The 14,099-nt window shown below is 41.8% G+C and overlaps 1 protein-coding gene across 1 annotated transcript in view; it reads left to right on the top strand.

Annotated features, from left to right (window-relative positions):
- CACNB4 (calcium channel, voltage-dependent, beta 4 subunit) overlaps positions 1–14,099 on the top strand; it is a 104,103-nt gene that overhangs the window by 60,886 nt on the left and 29,118 nt on the right. The window lies entirely within an intron of this gene.

The following is a 14,099-nucleotide window of genomic DNA, read 5'->3' on the forward strand; positions in this document are numbered from 1 at the left end:
TAAATGGAGTTTGGCTGCCCACCAGGTTTCTTCAGTGAAGGATTACAAAGCATGTGCTGTCTGGAATTTGACTTCTGTGAGATGGGGGGCTTGGTACAGAGCTGGAATACCTGGTACCCTGCCGACCTGCAGGACTTGCTTGTGCCTTACAAACTAGTGGGTAATTGCAAAGCCAATGACCTATCTGCTTGAGCACTGTTGGTGTGTGATTTTACTAAATCAGCTTTGGGTCAAATTGTGAGACAGTTCAGCATGTTCTAAACCACTTCTGTTTAAAAAATAAAAAGAAATATTCAGGGTTATTTTGGTTGTATAAAATCTGATGGTGTGGGAAGTGGTGACACCATGCTAGAAGAAAATCAGGACACTGTAATTATAAAAATCCTTAAAAAGATATATGTTCTTTAATTTAACTGTTTGAATTAGGAAAAGCATGGAGTGAAAACAGACAGGTGGCTAGGATCTTCTTGACAATGAGGTCTCAAGGAAAATTCCACTTCTTTCCTCACACTTATAATACTTGGAAGATTATTGTATTGAACATTCCTGCTTTGGGGGGCTGAAGTCTTCTCTGTGTGTTGCAACCCAAGGAGCGGTATACTGTTTTTGGAAAGTTGAGAAAAATCATTTTAGCCAGTGAACGGGAGAAAAGAAGTCCTGAGATCCTTCATTTGACGCTTCTTACCTTTTCCAGTAATGCCAAGTCAGCATAAGCGTGCTGTGCGGAAGAGATGACAAGGAGGGAGGTGATGACTCCGGTTGTTGTCTCTCAGCCACTTGGCGATGTAATTCTGCGAGTCTCTTCCATGCAAACCATATTGCGAGGGCAGCAATTTGAAAACAGCAGGGATCTGGCTCACCCTATCTACTCGTTTCTGTGCCACCAACTTCTGCGCTCGGGTCCTGTTTACTAAAATAAGGTCCCTTATGGATGTAATCTGTGAAAAAGAAACCGGAGGTCACAGTACATCCTGAGGAAAATAAATGTCAGATGTCCATGTGCTGCTGAACAGTCCTCCAGGAAAATAAACTTACCTGTTATATCCAAGATCTCTAAGTTTTCCTTTTTCTAAAGGAATCAGCTGAAATACCAGCCATCCTCAGGCAAGAAAGCATAAGAAACAAACTTCTGCTTGGTCACTTCCAGCTCCCTCTATGAATTAGCTTCTCAGAAACAGATCATGGTCTGTTCGCCCAAAGAAAAAAAGAGGCAGCAGTAGAAAAGAAATTTCAAATACTTCAAATTTTCAGGGCTTTTTTTCTTCCAGGGAGCAGTTTGAAGAGTGTTGGACAGTTCTTCTTCACTTAAGTGATCAAAATTTAAATGCTAATATGTGCTACTTTCCTTGTTTGTAAAAACAAGGCTTCTAGATAAAAATCTGCTGTGTCCAGAACTCCTAGCTTCATTTGTGCTATTAACTGAATGAAACTCATCCTTAGCAAAAGGTTGGTGGAAGGTTTATCCATGTATAAACCCCACACAGAGTAGGTTTTGAGGCTTGAGGTGTTGTATGGGCTTATTCTGGTCTTCTGCACAGAGTAAATTTCATCCAGTGGAAGGTGGGTAAGGTGAAGGGGTGCAAAAGGGAAGAGATTGAAGGATGGAAGGACAAAATTGCGACCGTCACATCAAATTGGTGAGCTTTGGTGTACTGTAAGAGATTGTTGAAGGCCAGTTAGGGAGGGAGAGGAGGTGGGTCTGCTTGGGAATCGTCTGTGGGAAGTGAATACTGGCTCATGAATGTAAGATGACGTTTGTGGCTTCTCTCAGCTGTACTTACTTTTGCATATTGATATTTCAGAAAGCTTCAAGCTGGATTAGTAGCCTAGTAGATTGATGGGAAATACTATGTTTAAGTGCTCCACATGCTTGTTACTGTGTTTAGATTGTATTTTTAATCTATCTGCTTGGTAAATGTAAGCTAGGTAATAACAACTGTGTTATTTTAAAAACACCTGCTTGTTCTGGCACAAGTGGGAAGTCTCTTGTCCCGTTGCATGTGTACGTCCTTCAGTCGTCTTAGGGGTCCGTGTGTGGGGTGGCTGGTTTTGCTGCCTTTGTGGCTAGATACAGAGTTCTTCAGCAAAATTTTTGCCTTCATTCAGGCAAAAGAGGCTAGGGTGGGATATTTTTAAAGCAGTGACTAGTATGTTTTGTTGTTACTCCCCTGTGGGCTTTTTATAAAGATCCAAGGACTAAAATCTCACAGAAGTCCTGTAGAGGCAAATAAAACAGTAGTGATGATCTCTAGAGATCATTGCTACAGAAACATTGTTACTGGCCTGTTGACAAACTTATGTTGTTAAAAAAAAAAAAACAAAAAAAAAAAACCAAACCAGGCAAATGATGTTGGCCTTATCACCAGGTGGTTTATTGCCCCCATGAAGTCCCAAGATGTGATTTTTGGGGTGATGCTTCCTCTGCCTGACTTCAAAAATGGTCCTAAACTTGTGACGATGATAACATACTCATTATTCGGTTCACTGTAAAAGAATAAATGCTCATTTATAGATGTGCCAAAAAACACATGATGGTCTCTATTGAAAGGTAAAATAAGTATATCTGAGAGCAGTCCCAGGACAGGGCATGAGCAAGCACAGCTCGGCACAGGACAGCCCAGTTTTCACAAGGGCGATGTGGTGATATGAGTGCACCAGGGCAAGAAAACAAAGCTAAGGTAGATGAAGACAAAAGAGAAGTGGGGATAAACTTCAACAGAGTGAAGTAAGAGGAGAAATGGGAGCTAATGCTTTTCCAGATCGCCAAGTTAAATGTCCATGATGCTGTAAAAAGGAACTAGATGTAGGTGTGATTTAAAAAAAAAAAAAAAAAAGAAATCCACCCATTTCAGCAAGAACGCTTCATCACAGCCAGCATAGGGAAGCACCCACAATATTTGCAGACCTGCTGCCCCTCTGTCCTGCATGTCTCTTCACTCCAGGACACTGCACTTGGAGCAAAAGATATCTCCAGGAATAATGTGGAGGAGGCAGGGGGAGAGACTGGGGGTTTAGGGAGTGACTTAGAAATACACCACATTATTTGAGGACTTTCTGGCTGAAGACTTTATGCTGTACGTCTGAGGAAACGCTGTGGTAGACCACATATGGTAAACACAGATGCTTGTGTAGTTGGCAGTATGATTAAGTTTAGTTTGGGGGCAATATTTGTCTCTTTTTTTTTTTTTTTCATGAAGACTTAAAGAACATTCTCGACTTCCTAACATGTTATTGGGGACAGACGCAAAGCATCATCTTTCCAGGAGAGCTCATTTAGGATAACAGGTGCAATTTTATTAGCTGGTGTATTATTATCAGGTGTCATAAAACTCCATAGTAGTAGCTTCCCCAGAGCCTTGGGAAGATCATTTAATACTTTCAAGAGCCAAAGTAATTAGGAAAAATAAAGCAGTGTCTCTATACTGTTGCAGCTTTAGTTTGGTGCCTTTTATCACTGGAAAATACACCTTTTTTCCTCTCCTGGGTCTTCTGAATAGCTTTCATGAAAAAGAGGGACCAGCTGCAGAGATTGAAGCAGAATTCAGGCTAGAGGTGTTCAGCTGTTGATTCAGTCACACTTCCAACTACAAGCAATTGGAATAAAACACAGATCAGAGCATTTCCAGACAGATCTTTGCTCTTTTATGGTTGAACAGAAAAATGGGAGGTTAAAAGGTTTGTGTATTGTTCAAATTCTGTGGTTCAGACATATTTTTGGAGAAAAACAGTCTGAGCCCGTAGCCATTTATCTGACCGTGATCCTCACCTTCAGTTTGCTTGCAGACTGTAGAATAAGTGCTTTAGTTGTTACATTATGTGGGAAGATCTGAATTTAAACTCCTTTTTTTGGTGGGGGGGAAGGGGGGGAAATCGCCACCTCAAAATAAAAATTATTAATTTGGAGGGAGGGGTAGAAAAAGGATAAGCAGATATTGATGTCTGTCATTGTCCAGTTCTACTGTGAATGCCATAGGCAGACAGATTGCAGGTTCTGGCAGCCTCCCATTGCAAATATTTCAGGTTAGAGATGCCCAAGAGACAGTCTTGGTTTCTTTCCTTGGGGCAGAGTACTCCAAGGCTTAGTGCCAAGGGAGACCCAGCCAGACCTTGCCTTGGAGCCGAATGATTTAACTACAGTAAACCAGCAGCTGTGGCAGGAGGAACTCGTACTAGAACTTACTGTTGTTACCCAAGATGGGTTTTAACTCCCAGCGAGGTACCGCTGGGACAAAACTCAGCCAAGTCCTCACGCAGGTGCTTGTGAGGAACATGATGGGCTTTGCTGAGTAAGAGGGTGGATGTAGGCATGTGCTTAATTGCTTTGCTGAATAATAGGCCAAAATGATATAGCAGCTAAGAACCCTTCCTGTGATGGGGAGCGGGTAACTGCTGGTACCCTCTGCTGTTCTATGTAGTTGTTGCCAGCAGAGGTAAGATAGCTGGAGCAGTTTGATTAGTGCCACAATTCATTTAGTAACTTACTTATTACTAATATGTAAATGCATTTTTATGGTCAAGAGAATGGAAACACTGATGGACTAACTAGTGAAACATTTCATCCATTTTTATACTTCAAGTAGTTTACGCTGTCCTTTTTGCCACTAAAACATCTAAGCTTTGTCTTGACTGGTTAGTGTTTGAGGTTCTGGCAAAGGCAAAATAACATTTGAGTTTACAGTTATTTATAACATAAGAAGTTACATCTGTCAAAATGTGAAAAGGAAAAGTTCAGAACAGCTAACATATTCAGTGACCACTATCTTGGGCTTCTTTTCTAGTCTACGTAGGTCTTCAAACTGTAGACCTTTTCCATATGTAACAACTAGTGAATATGTATACCTGTAATGCATGTCAGGCAAAATCTTGTACATCTTGCATGTTCATTTGAACACTACAGAAAAAGATGGAGTATTTTGGCAGTAAATGTATATATTACCAGTACGTTTTTTTAAACCAAGTTTCTTAGATGTTAAAACACAATCTGTGCTGAACTGAAGGCAGCTTGAGAAAGGAGATGTGACTGCAAGATTTTAAATTCGGTGAAAAAAGAGATCATGAAAAGAAATGTTAGAACAATTGCCCTATTTTCTGATAATTAGTATTCACAAAGAAAAAACATGTTCTAACTACCTAGTAATTTCCAAATTGCTGAGACACCTAATGAGTTGTCTTAAATAAATTTACCAAACATATAGAAGGAAATAATTACTGAGCATTTAAGTCTGAAATCACAACTCAATGCAAAATGGTTATGCAGCTGGCTTGTGTGTTTGTCAGTTATTCAGCAAGAAAATGATTTGGTTGGGAACTGAACCTTGTCCTGTTTGGACTTTCAATGGCACATTCACTTTGTCTCTTAGATGTGAATTTGTGAAAAAGTCCTACTAAAATGCTTCCCTACAGCTCTACTGGACTTCGTTATTTAACATTACAGCAGCTGTAACAGATTTTGTCATTCTAGGGGGATATTAATAATTCTAGAGGATATTAAAAGCAAAAGAGGGGCTGGGCTTCTAGTGTAATCTCTGCACCTCATTCTGCAAAGCCTTTACATGTGGAAATAACCCTTTTGGTTTCCTTAGTGCAAAGGGTTGCTTGAGCTGCCTTGAGCTCCCACAGAAGTCTCACTCCAGTACTTAGGATAGGACCTCACTGCAGTATTTTACTGGGGTTGTTCTTGTAGCACACGCAGATTTTTTCTGGCTCCAACTTCGATTGCAACACAGTAATTTTTTCATGCCAAATGAATAGATACCCACTGTTTTGTATTTGCCTCTTAATTATATCACCTGCCCAGTAATTAAATTTAGCTGCCCACCCTGCATGCTGAGACCAGGTGAGCACTAACTGTGGTCAACAGTAGTGGCCACTGTTATTTAAAATGTGGGAGTTTTTAAAGTCCACACGTTTTGGTTCCTGTTTTCCTCTAAAAATATGTTAGTACTTATCCTGTGTAACACCTGTCTTTATGGCATACTTGCAGTAGTAACCTCTGTGAGTTAAACCTACATTTTCAGGCAGTGGGAACAATACAGATACTATGACTAGCTTGTGTAGAGGCTAATCTTGTGCAGAGGGACTGCACAATGCACATGGACCAGTGAGACGGTTTATGTTGGGTCTTAGATTGAACTGCATCTGCAAGGAGTAGGTCTTATGTTTAAAAAAAAAAAAAAAAAATCATTCCTTGAGTGCACGTGGCATATGGCAGCATATGGCCCTGCAGCCAGCGCTGTGCCTATTTGTTCTCCTTTTGCTTTGTCAAGAACTTTGTCAAGTTTCTGGGAGCTTGTTAAGGAGGTACATAGCCTCATGTGCGATGCGCATTGACCTCAATTCTCACTGAAAGTTGCAGAGGACTGAGGACACTCGGTCTTTTTTCAAGTTGAGGCTCTAGTTCTTGATGAATACATCTCGTGTGAAAGGAATGTAGAGGATGGGCTAATGTAATGTTCCTGCTAATGAAATCAGTCTTCCTTCTCCGGGTAGCTACTTAGGTTTTTGGCTACTTCCACGTGTAGAGTGTGAAGAGACCTCAGCGCCAACCAGGGACAGAGCTATGGTCTGGAGTTAAATAGGCTTTAGGATTTATCTTTTGTTTCTGAGCAGTGCTGATGTCCCGAAGCACAGTGAAGTTTGAGCAGGCTGTCATTATTCATTATTGAAGGTGGGAGCGTAAATGATTACAGGGGTTTTATTATTCTTTTTAAAGTGAATGAATGAATAGAACAATGACTGCAATGGAAAAGAAGTGACAGAGCGACGAAGAAAAACAATCTAATAATAGTAATAATAACAATAAACAGATCTTGAGTTGCTTAAACCTTGCAATATATGGCAAATAGGGCCACCTCTCTGACGGGGTTATGTTGACCTTTTGCTTGTGTTTGCTGTTCTGGTAGTAAAAAAGAGTCTTATTACTTCTGTGCACATACATGCCAATTTCTGAAGTATTGTATATAAGCAGTTTTACAGACCTGTATCACAATGTAACTTAAATAAATAATTGTCTCTAAATACATATTCTGAAAAATAGCCAGCAATTTTTGTTGTATGGAAAACATTACTCTTGCGGACAAGACATCGTTGCCAAAGATGGGCTTTGCCTGCGTAGGTTGGTGCTGTGGCTAAGAGGGGACTGCGAACAGGCAGAGACAGCAGCTCCTGGCTCGCACAAGATGTTTGTTGCTCTGAGCTGAGCTTTGGCCTGTTCTTCTGGCCAGGAGCAGTGGGCTCAGCACAGAGTACTCTGCACCAGGGGTTATGAGATCTCAGCTTTCTGTCCTGGTTTGGGAGGATGAAATCTTGGGATTTCATCTATGTGGCAGGGAGAATGCTTCCTGCCTGCTTTTGTACAAAATGCTGCTGGTTACAGTACTCCTGCAGATAACTTGTTACCATGAGACATACTGAATGCAGCTAGAACAAAAACGGTACTGGTTTGGAATGAGCTTTTCCCTCTTTTGCTGCTCAGATAAACTGAGTAATCATGCCTGGTGTGGATTGGAATATGGTCTGGCTTGAGAGCAAGGGTCACATTGCTGTTTTCTATGTTTCGGCCTAAGAGTGAATTTCTTGGGAAATTATCAAAGTGTCTGGAAGCAGCCCCTTCTGGTAGCAGCCTAGCTGTGAGTGATAACCCTGTGGCATCCTAGCACCCCGCCAGCCCCTTCCAGGAGCACTGTATTTCATGTGCAGGTGTCTGATCAGAGGTTTCGGCAACTGGAGGAACCACAAGTGCTAAAGTGCCCAGTTAATCACGAATAGCTCTATTCAATGGGAAGAAATGCTTTCTGATTCTTGCAAACCAAAGATCCAAAAAAATTTAAGCCCCATGATAGTATGTATTTAATTCAGCCAAACTGACTAGTAGTAGCCAGTCTCTCCATGATTCTGTGTCTCAGCCGAGAAATGAAATTTCAGCTTCTCTGCATGCAAGTTTAGTGTTTCCTGGCAGTGCTGTAACAACAGCTCCAGTCCGAAATGTGGTACTTCCCTGCTTTTGTGGCAATTGGAGGTAGGGGAGAGATCCGTAAGTTAGTGTCCAGCTTTATATAAGGACATTTGAACGAGCTGAATATTGAAGGACACATCGAGATTGCACCCAGAAGTCTACTTTTGATGCTTTGATTCCCGGTAACATAGTTCGTTAAAAAAAAAACCAGCCACAGAACCACTGCAGCAAGCCAAATCCACTGTATTGTCCCTCTCCTCCAGGGTACACGTGAGTCTGCAGTTCCTCCCAACCTGTGCGGTTCTGATTCTGCCATACAGTGTCAACATAACACAGCAGAATCAACATGGAACAAATTGCAACCTAAGACAAGTTTCCATATTTGTATATCCATCTGTAAATGTAATTTTTTCTTTTACTAATTATTATGTAAGTTGCAGGCTTCCTGGGCAGCAGGGCTTCAGTGCACTAGCCCTCAGTTGGGATTCTGCTAGCTGACCCCAACCTTGCAGAGACAGGAATGTGACAACGCAGGCTAAGCGTGAAAAATAGCATGTAGGAGAAAGTCAGCATTGTGCTTTACAAGGCCATCTTGGTCTGTTTTCCAGTATAAAACAGCTAAACAATGATGAGCAATCTTGTTTTGTACAATATTGGTCTCTTAAACCTCCATTGTGCTGTATGTGTGCTCACACACTTGGATGTGTGCTAGAAAATTTTTAGTTGAGGTTCTGACCAGTTTAAAAGCATTAGAGTGACCTCTGGTTCAGTTCGCTGCTCTGCTGTGTAACCTCTGTGTTCAGCATCAGGACAGGATCTTTAGGAATTTGGGGCCCTTTGCATACTGTGTCTTGCTGGAGGTGAAACTGCCTTGAGCATCCAAAAACGTGTAGGGAAACTTGAAGGTACCAAGTGGGATTCCTGTTGTGGGGAGGAACTAAGAGGAGGCACAGGAGGAGAGACAGGCAGGGGTGACGACAGGATGGGACAGGAGTCATCTTTTTTCCCCCCAAGTATTTCATGCTGTCCCTAGCTCTGCTATTATTCAAACTCCAGCAAACCATTCAAAATAATTGGCTGCCTCAAGGTGTGCTGCCAGTCCTGATACTTTGTCATTTTAAAGTGCTATGGGTTTTCAAAGTGAACTCTCTGTTATTGCAAAGACATTTTTCATGTTCTCAGCTGAAAACAACGCGTGTGTATGAATGCAGATACGAGGGCTTTCCTCTTCAGTGGCATGTATGCCTTATTAAGCATAGTGATTGCCATGTGTGCTCAATGTCTGCTTATTCCTGGACAGGGAGATGTGCTCAGAATGCCCATAGCTAGTCCTTCTGTAGGAGGAGGATGCCTACAATTAGACAATGCTGTCCTGTTGTCTTGCTTAATGGATAAGGCAGAAGCTTTTTCTCTGAGCAGGGTATGTTTTCAGAAATGCTTTCTGGGTTGTGATGGACTCTGCAGCACCCTAAATCTTTTCAAAAGAGACTGCATGTCATCTGGCTTACTGAAGCTCTTAATGGATTGATGCTTTAATTGCACAAGCTATATGACAGAGTATTACAAATTATGGCTGGATAGAGGGCAATTCAGATCTGTATATCTGAATGGAAAAAAAATTATTTGCAACCTCACTGAAGTCTCTATTTTTTTCCCCCTTCTGAAACTGTAACAGCTAAAGGTTGGTATTTTGTTCTGCTCTTTTCTTCAGCAAGCAGGAAGGCTGGATGTGGCTGGCGGCTGTTTGTGCTGTCCAGTAAGAGGATGCATGTGAACTTTTTCTCCCTAAACAGGCTGGGCCATAGAAACATCACGTTTGCAAGGAATATTGCGTTACCCTTTCCAGTCATCCAGCCATCTCGGCACGTATCTTTCAGCAGTCTCAAGTGTAAGACCAGCCAGTAAGCAAGAGGGACTGATGATTTACCATTATTTTGTAGTTGCCGGATAAACAGACCCACTGTTCTTTCTGCTTTACCCTTTTTCCCTAGAATTTTTGGGTTTGCTTCAAACCTCAGTGTTTTTATCAGAGCTGAATTATACTAATTGATGAGAGAGGAAAATGAGTGAGGGAGAAAATAAATAATAAATTGCAAGAAAAATAAATTCACAGAAGGCCAAAGTAAAAAGGCTGTGACATAAGAAACGAGTCTTTCATTGCCTTGAATAATATAATTATCTAGCAAGGCCTGTTGCCTTCAAAATTGTCAAATCTGGTGTGCACTTCAACTCATTGCATATGCTCCCACTTCACAAAGTTCCTCTGTCTCCCAGAGGGTTGTGAGGTTGAGGTTGGGTAACAGCTAGCATGCTGATTGGTCCTTGAATATTATGTGCAAATGTCAAACTGTGGACATATGCGATAGGTCCTAAATTATCAGCTTGCTGCTCTAAGCAATATGAAAATAAAGAAATTAAAGGGTCTTTTTGATAAAGTTTTGGTGTACAGAAAAAGGTGGGGAATGCCTTCTTTCTTCTTTCTTCTCCTCTCACTTCCCTTAGACTACTAACGTAATTTGGTTTTTCAGTGTGTAGTCAGGCAGTCAGTTATACTTTCCCAGCTGTGACGAGAGCATGGATGCATCATAGTATTTAGTATCATCACATCTATTGCAGTTTCAACAACTAAGAGCTGTCAGTCCAGAACTTCATTGCACTTGGTGCTGTACAGGCATGAGTGTTTGTGTTGGTTTGTTGCACAGTGTTCTGTCAATATTGCTGTCAATATTCTGATCTTCAATCAAAAATTTTAAACATAACTGAAAATTAAATACAAGAACTGATGCTTTTGTCTGTGCACGGGTTTAAAAAATAGTGAAAAGCTGGACTTCTGAGGGTAACAAGGGTTATTTTTAATTTATGGACTGCTTGGGTTGTAGTAGTTCCTGGAAGCCTTAATCAGATTCTGAGTCCTGTTTTGTGAGTCAAAGTCACTGCTGCCAGGTGTCCAGTGTAACTACAAATGCATCTTGGCTGGTGAATGCAGAGCACAGAAATCAAGGGTGGTGTTCACAGAAGTATGAGAGATGACTGGGAAGTAAGTCAGTGAGATGACTTGCGAGGGTAAATGTGCATACCCGATAGGACGGTGTAGTCTTGCTCAGTGTGGGGCAGTGATGGAGCTGAGAAAAGTAAACCTTAATCTTGCTTGGTCTTCTGCTCTGACTGAATGCGGGCACTCACGTTCCTTGGCCCATGCTTACGGTACGTTACAGAATGCCAATTTCCATTACTTACCTTGGACTGCTTTTTCTGCCCATCTTGCTGCTATTTGCAGAATTGTGCCTTGTTTTCAGTGTGATGCTGCAGTTCAGCATCATGTGAGTCACAGTCCTGGGGCTGCATCTTTCAGATAAGCCACTTGCTATTTGGCATAACTTGCAAAAGAAGGATCATGCAGATGTGATTGTACCAATCCATATCATTTGGCATACAGGCAGTGATTAGCGTTGAAGAGCAGCCTGGGGTAGCCTTGCGGTATCAGCTGCTTTGGTTAAGACTACTTTCTTCTGACAGCATTAAATAGGTCAGTGCTCAAACATATACTACTAAAAGCCAGTATGGGAAACTGTGCATCCAGCATAGGTATCTATTTCTATTAAATTGCCTTACAGAGCTACACGGAATCCTATCCAGAGGACTTGAATAAATATATAGATATGAGCCTGTGCACTTTTTGTTCACCATTTCCCCATGCAGATGATTTCTGCAGTCCACCTACGTGCGTGATGCTGATATCTGTCCTGTCAGTGATGTGTTCTGTGCCTTGTTCTCATACACTTTTCAGTACATAGAAAATTAAGGGGGAAATGACATGGTCAGAGAGCACGTGGGTGAGGAACAGTGTCTGGTACTCTTGTGACAGCAGTAGTGGCTTTGTCTCAGGCTTCAGGCATGCCAGGATGTGGTGCGTTCCTGTTGCAGTGTATTATGCCAGGTAGGACCAAAATCTTGGAAAGAAGCCCATTCCTGCTGCAGTGTATTATTTGTATTTATTATTATGCGTTTTGATTTATTATTTGGAGAGTGTGATTATTTTTCCTTCTTCCTTTCTGCTGCTATTGAAGCTTTGTTGTCTGTAAGTAAAAAAATATGATGATCAGCAGCTATAAAGGATTTTCTATCTTCAGGGTGTATCTTTAGTGGACAATAAATTATAAGCTGTTCTTCTCTACCATAAAGTTGGTCTGCCTTTGCAACTCCTGGTCTGTTGGTTTTTTTGTTGTGGGTTTGGGGTGTTTTTTGGGGTTTTTTTTTTTATTATTATTTCCTTTTTTTCCATTGCTTTGGACAATGCAGGCTCTGGTGTGGAGAACAGGCTATAATTTTAGGACTAGAATATTTGACCATATAAATTCAGTCTCCCACTGATAGGCTTCCCCTTCAGTTGCTGAACAGAGATGCAGGTTGGAACAGTAGGCTAGGCAGGAGGTTTCCTGCTACCCATTTCACCTAGGTGTGATGAGTTGGCATGCTTTGCACTCTCACTTCTGATCAGGGAAGAAATGTTCTTACGCCGCTGTTGGTGATGCATTTGGTAGCTGAAGTTTTAATCTTGCCCCCAAGATGGGGAGAGAGGAATAACTGGCAGCCACTGAGCAGCCCGGGAGGTGTCTTTGGTGCACGTCTAGCCAAGTGCTGCGGCTGGTGAGTTCCCTGGTCTCTGCTACATCCCGAAGGAAGCAGAAGGAAGAGCAGCATGCCTAGCTTCCGAGCTAGGAAAAAGCTTGTGCTGCTGCCAGCAGCTAACGCTGGTTTTCAGCCTGTTGGTTTAGACTTGTTCCAGCTCAGGACCCCAAACGCGTGTGTTTTTGCGGACACCTGGCTGCTGAGAGGCACCCTGCCCTTTTCCAGCTCACCTTGGTGCGTGGGCTGCAGGGTGGCCAGCTGTCCTGGGAAGGGATTTTTCTGGTCCGTTAAGATCATAGCTGCGTGTTAGCTCATGTTAGGCAAATCCTGTTCTTGACATAGAGGAAATCTGCCCTCCCTAGTGACTGTACCATGCTTATGGCCAAGTTATGAGTTTGTGGCAAGAAGAGAGCATATGCTCATCAGTGGTTCATTGCCAGAAGTCTTCTAATGGATATGTATTCACACCAATATTTAAGAGTACGTTAGTTTACATGGAGAGTCAGAACATTGACTTCTATGGTAGATTACATAGAATATGTGTTCCTGTGCTGCAGGACGTAAATCAGTTTAAGGAAAAAAAAAAATTGAAAGGCATAATGCTGTAGAATGGCCCTTTTGCAACGCATATAGAGTTACAGATTTTGGAGCTCTATAGAGATACAAATACGTAGATATATATGATACATGTCTTCAATTTGTTGCTAGAAATGTGATGAGTTAGAAATCATTTGTTACACTGGTTATATAATACAATACACCATATGTAGTCCAGCACATTACTCCTTTCCCATATTTAAAAACAGAAACAGTGTCTCTTAGCAGTGGTCATACATTGCCATATATTCCTCCTACTGAGTACAGTACTGGGGCCCGCTCTGCAGCTCTGCATTAACCTGATCCTTTTGAAATTCTCTTTTTTTATGATAGTGGTTTTGTGTAGTTATTTTTCCTAAGACATGCAAAATATGTAGGTTAAAAAGTTAGACTACAGTGCAAACACTGTGCAGCTCTTTACGCTAAACTTCATATACTGACTTTTACAGCAGCCATTACCAGCCCAGCTGAGTGCTGTGATCCAGAACCTGGGGACTGTGTGATTGCTGCATGTCACCTGCCGCCAGTGCAGAGCGTCAGGCTGGGGAGGCTGAAATGCAGACGGCTTCCAAGCTGGGAGCAGACTAATGACCCAAACATGAATTAGTCAAGTGCTTCATGGAACAGAACAGGATTCTGCAAGGCTGGAGTCTGGCTTAAGCAAAGGCCATCGTTCACCAAACAGACATATTAATTTATTAGTAAAAATTCAGTTTGCTTGGGGAATGGCTCAATAAGGGACATATATTTCCTGTTTAACATTTACCTTGAGTGGAAATTTAGACCTACACTTGAGGATTTTGAGATCTTTGTAGGAGTTTCTGCCTATAGTGAAAATTTACCTTTTGTATGAATGCCCGGTTGTACGCATCTCCATCAGTGGTGCTCCTTGAAGTCTAGGTTCCAGTCCTAGACTTGC

This window comes from Haliaeetus leucocephalus, unplaced genomic scaffold (genome assembly GCF_000737465.1).
Source record: "Haliaeetus leucocephalus isolate CR32 unplaced genomic scaffold, Haliaeetus_leucocephalus-4.0 Scaffold163, whole genome shotgun sequence".
Lineage (NCBI taxonomy): Eukaryota > Metazoa > Chordata > Aves > Accipitriformes > Accipitridae > Haliaeetus > Haliaeetus leucocephalus.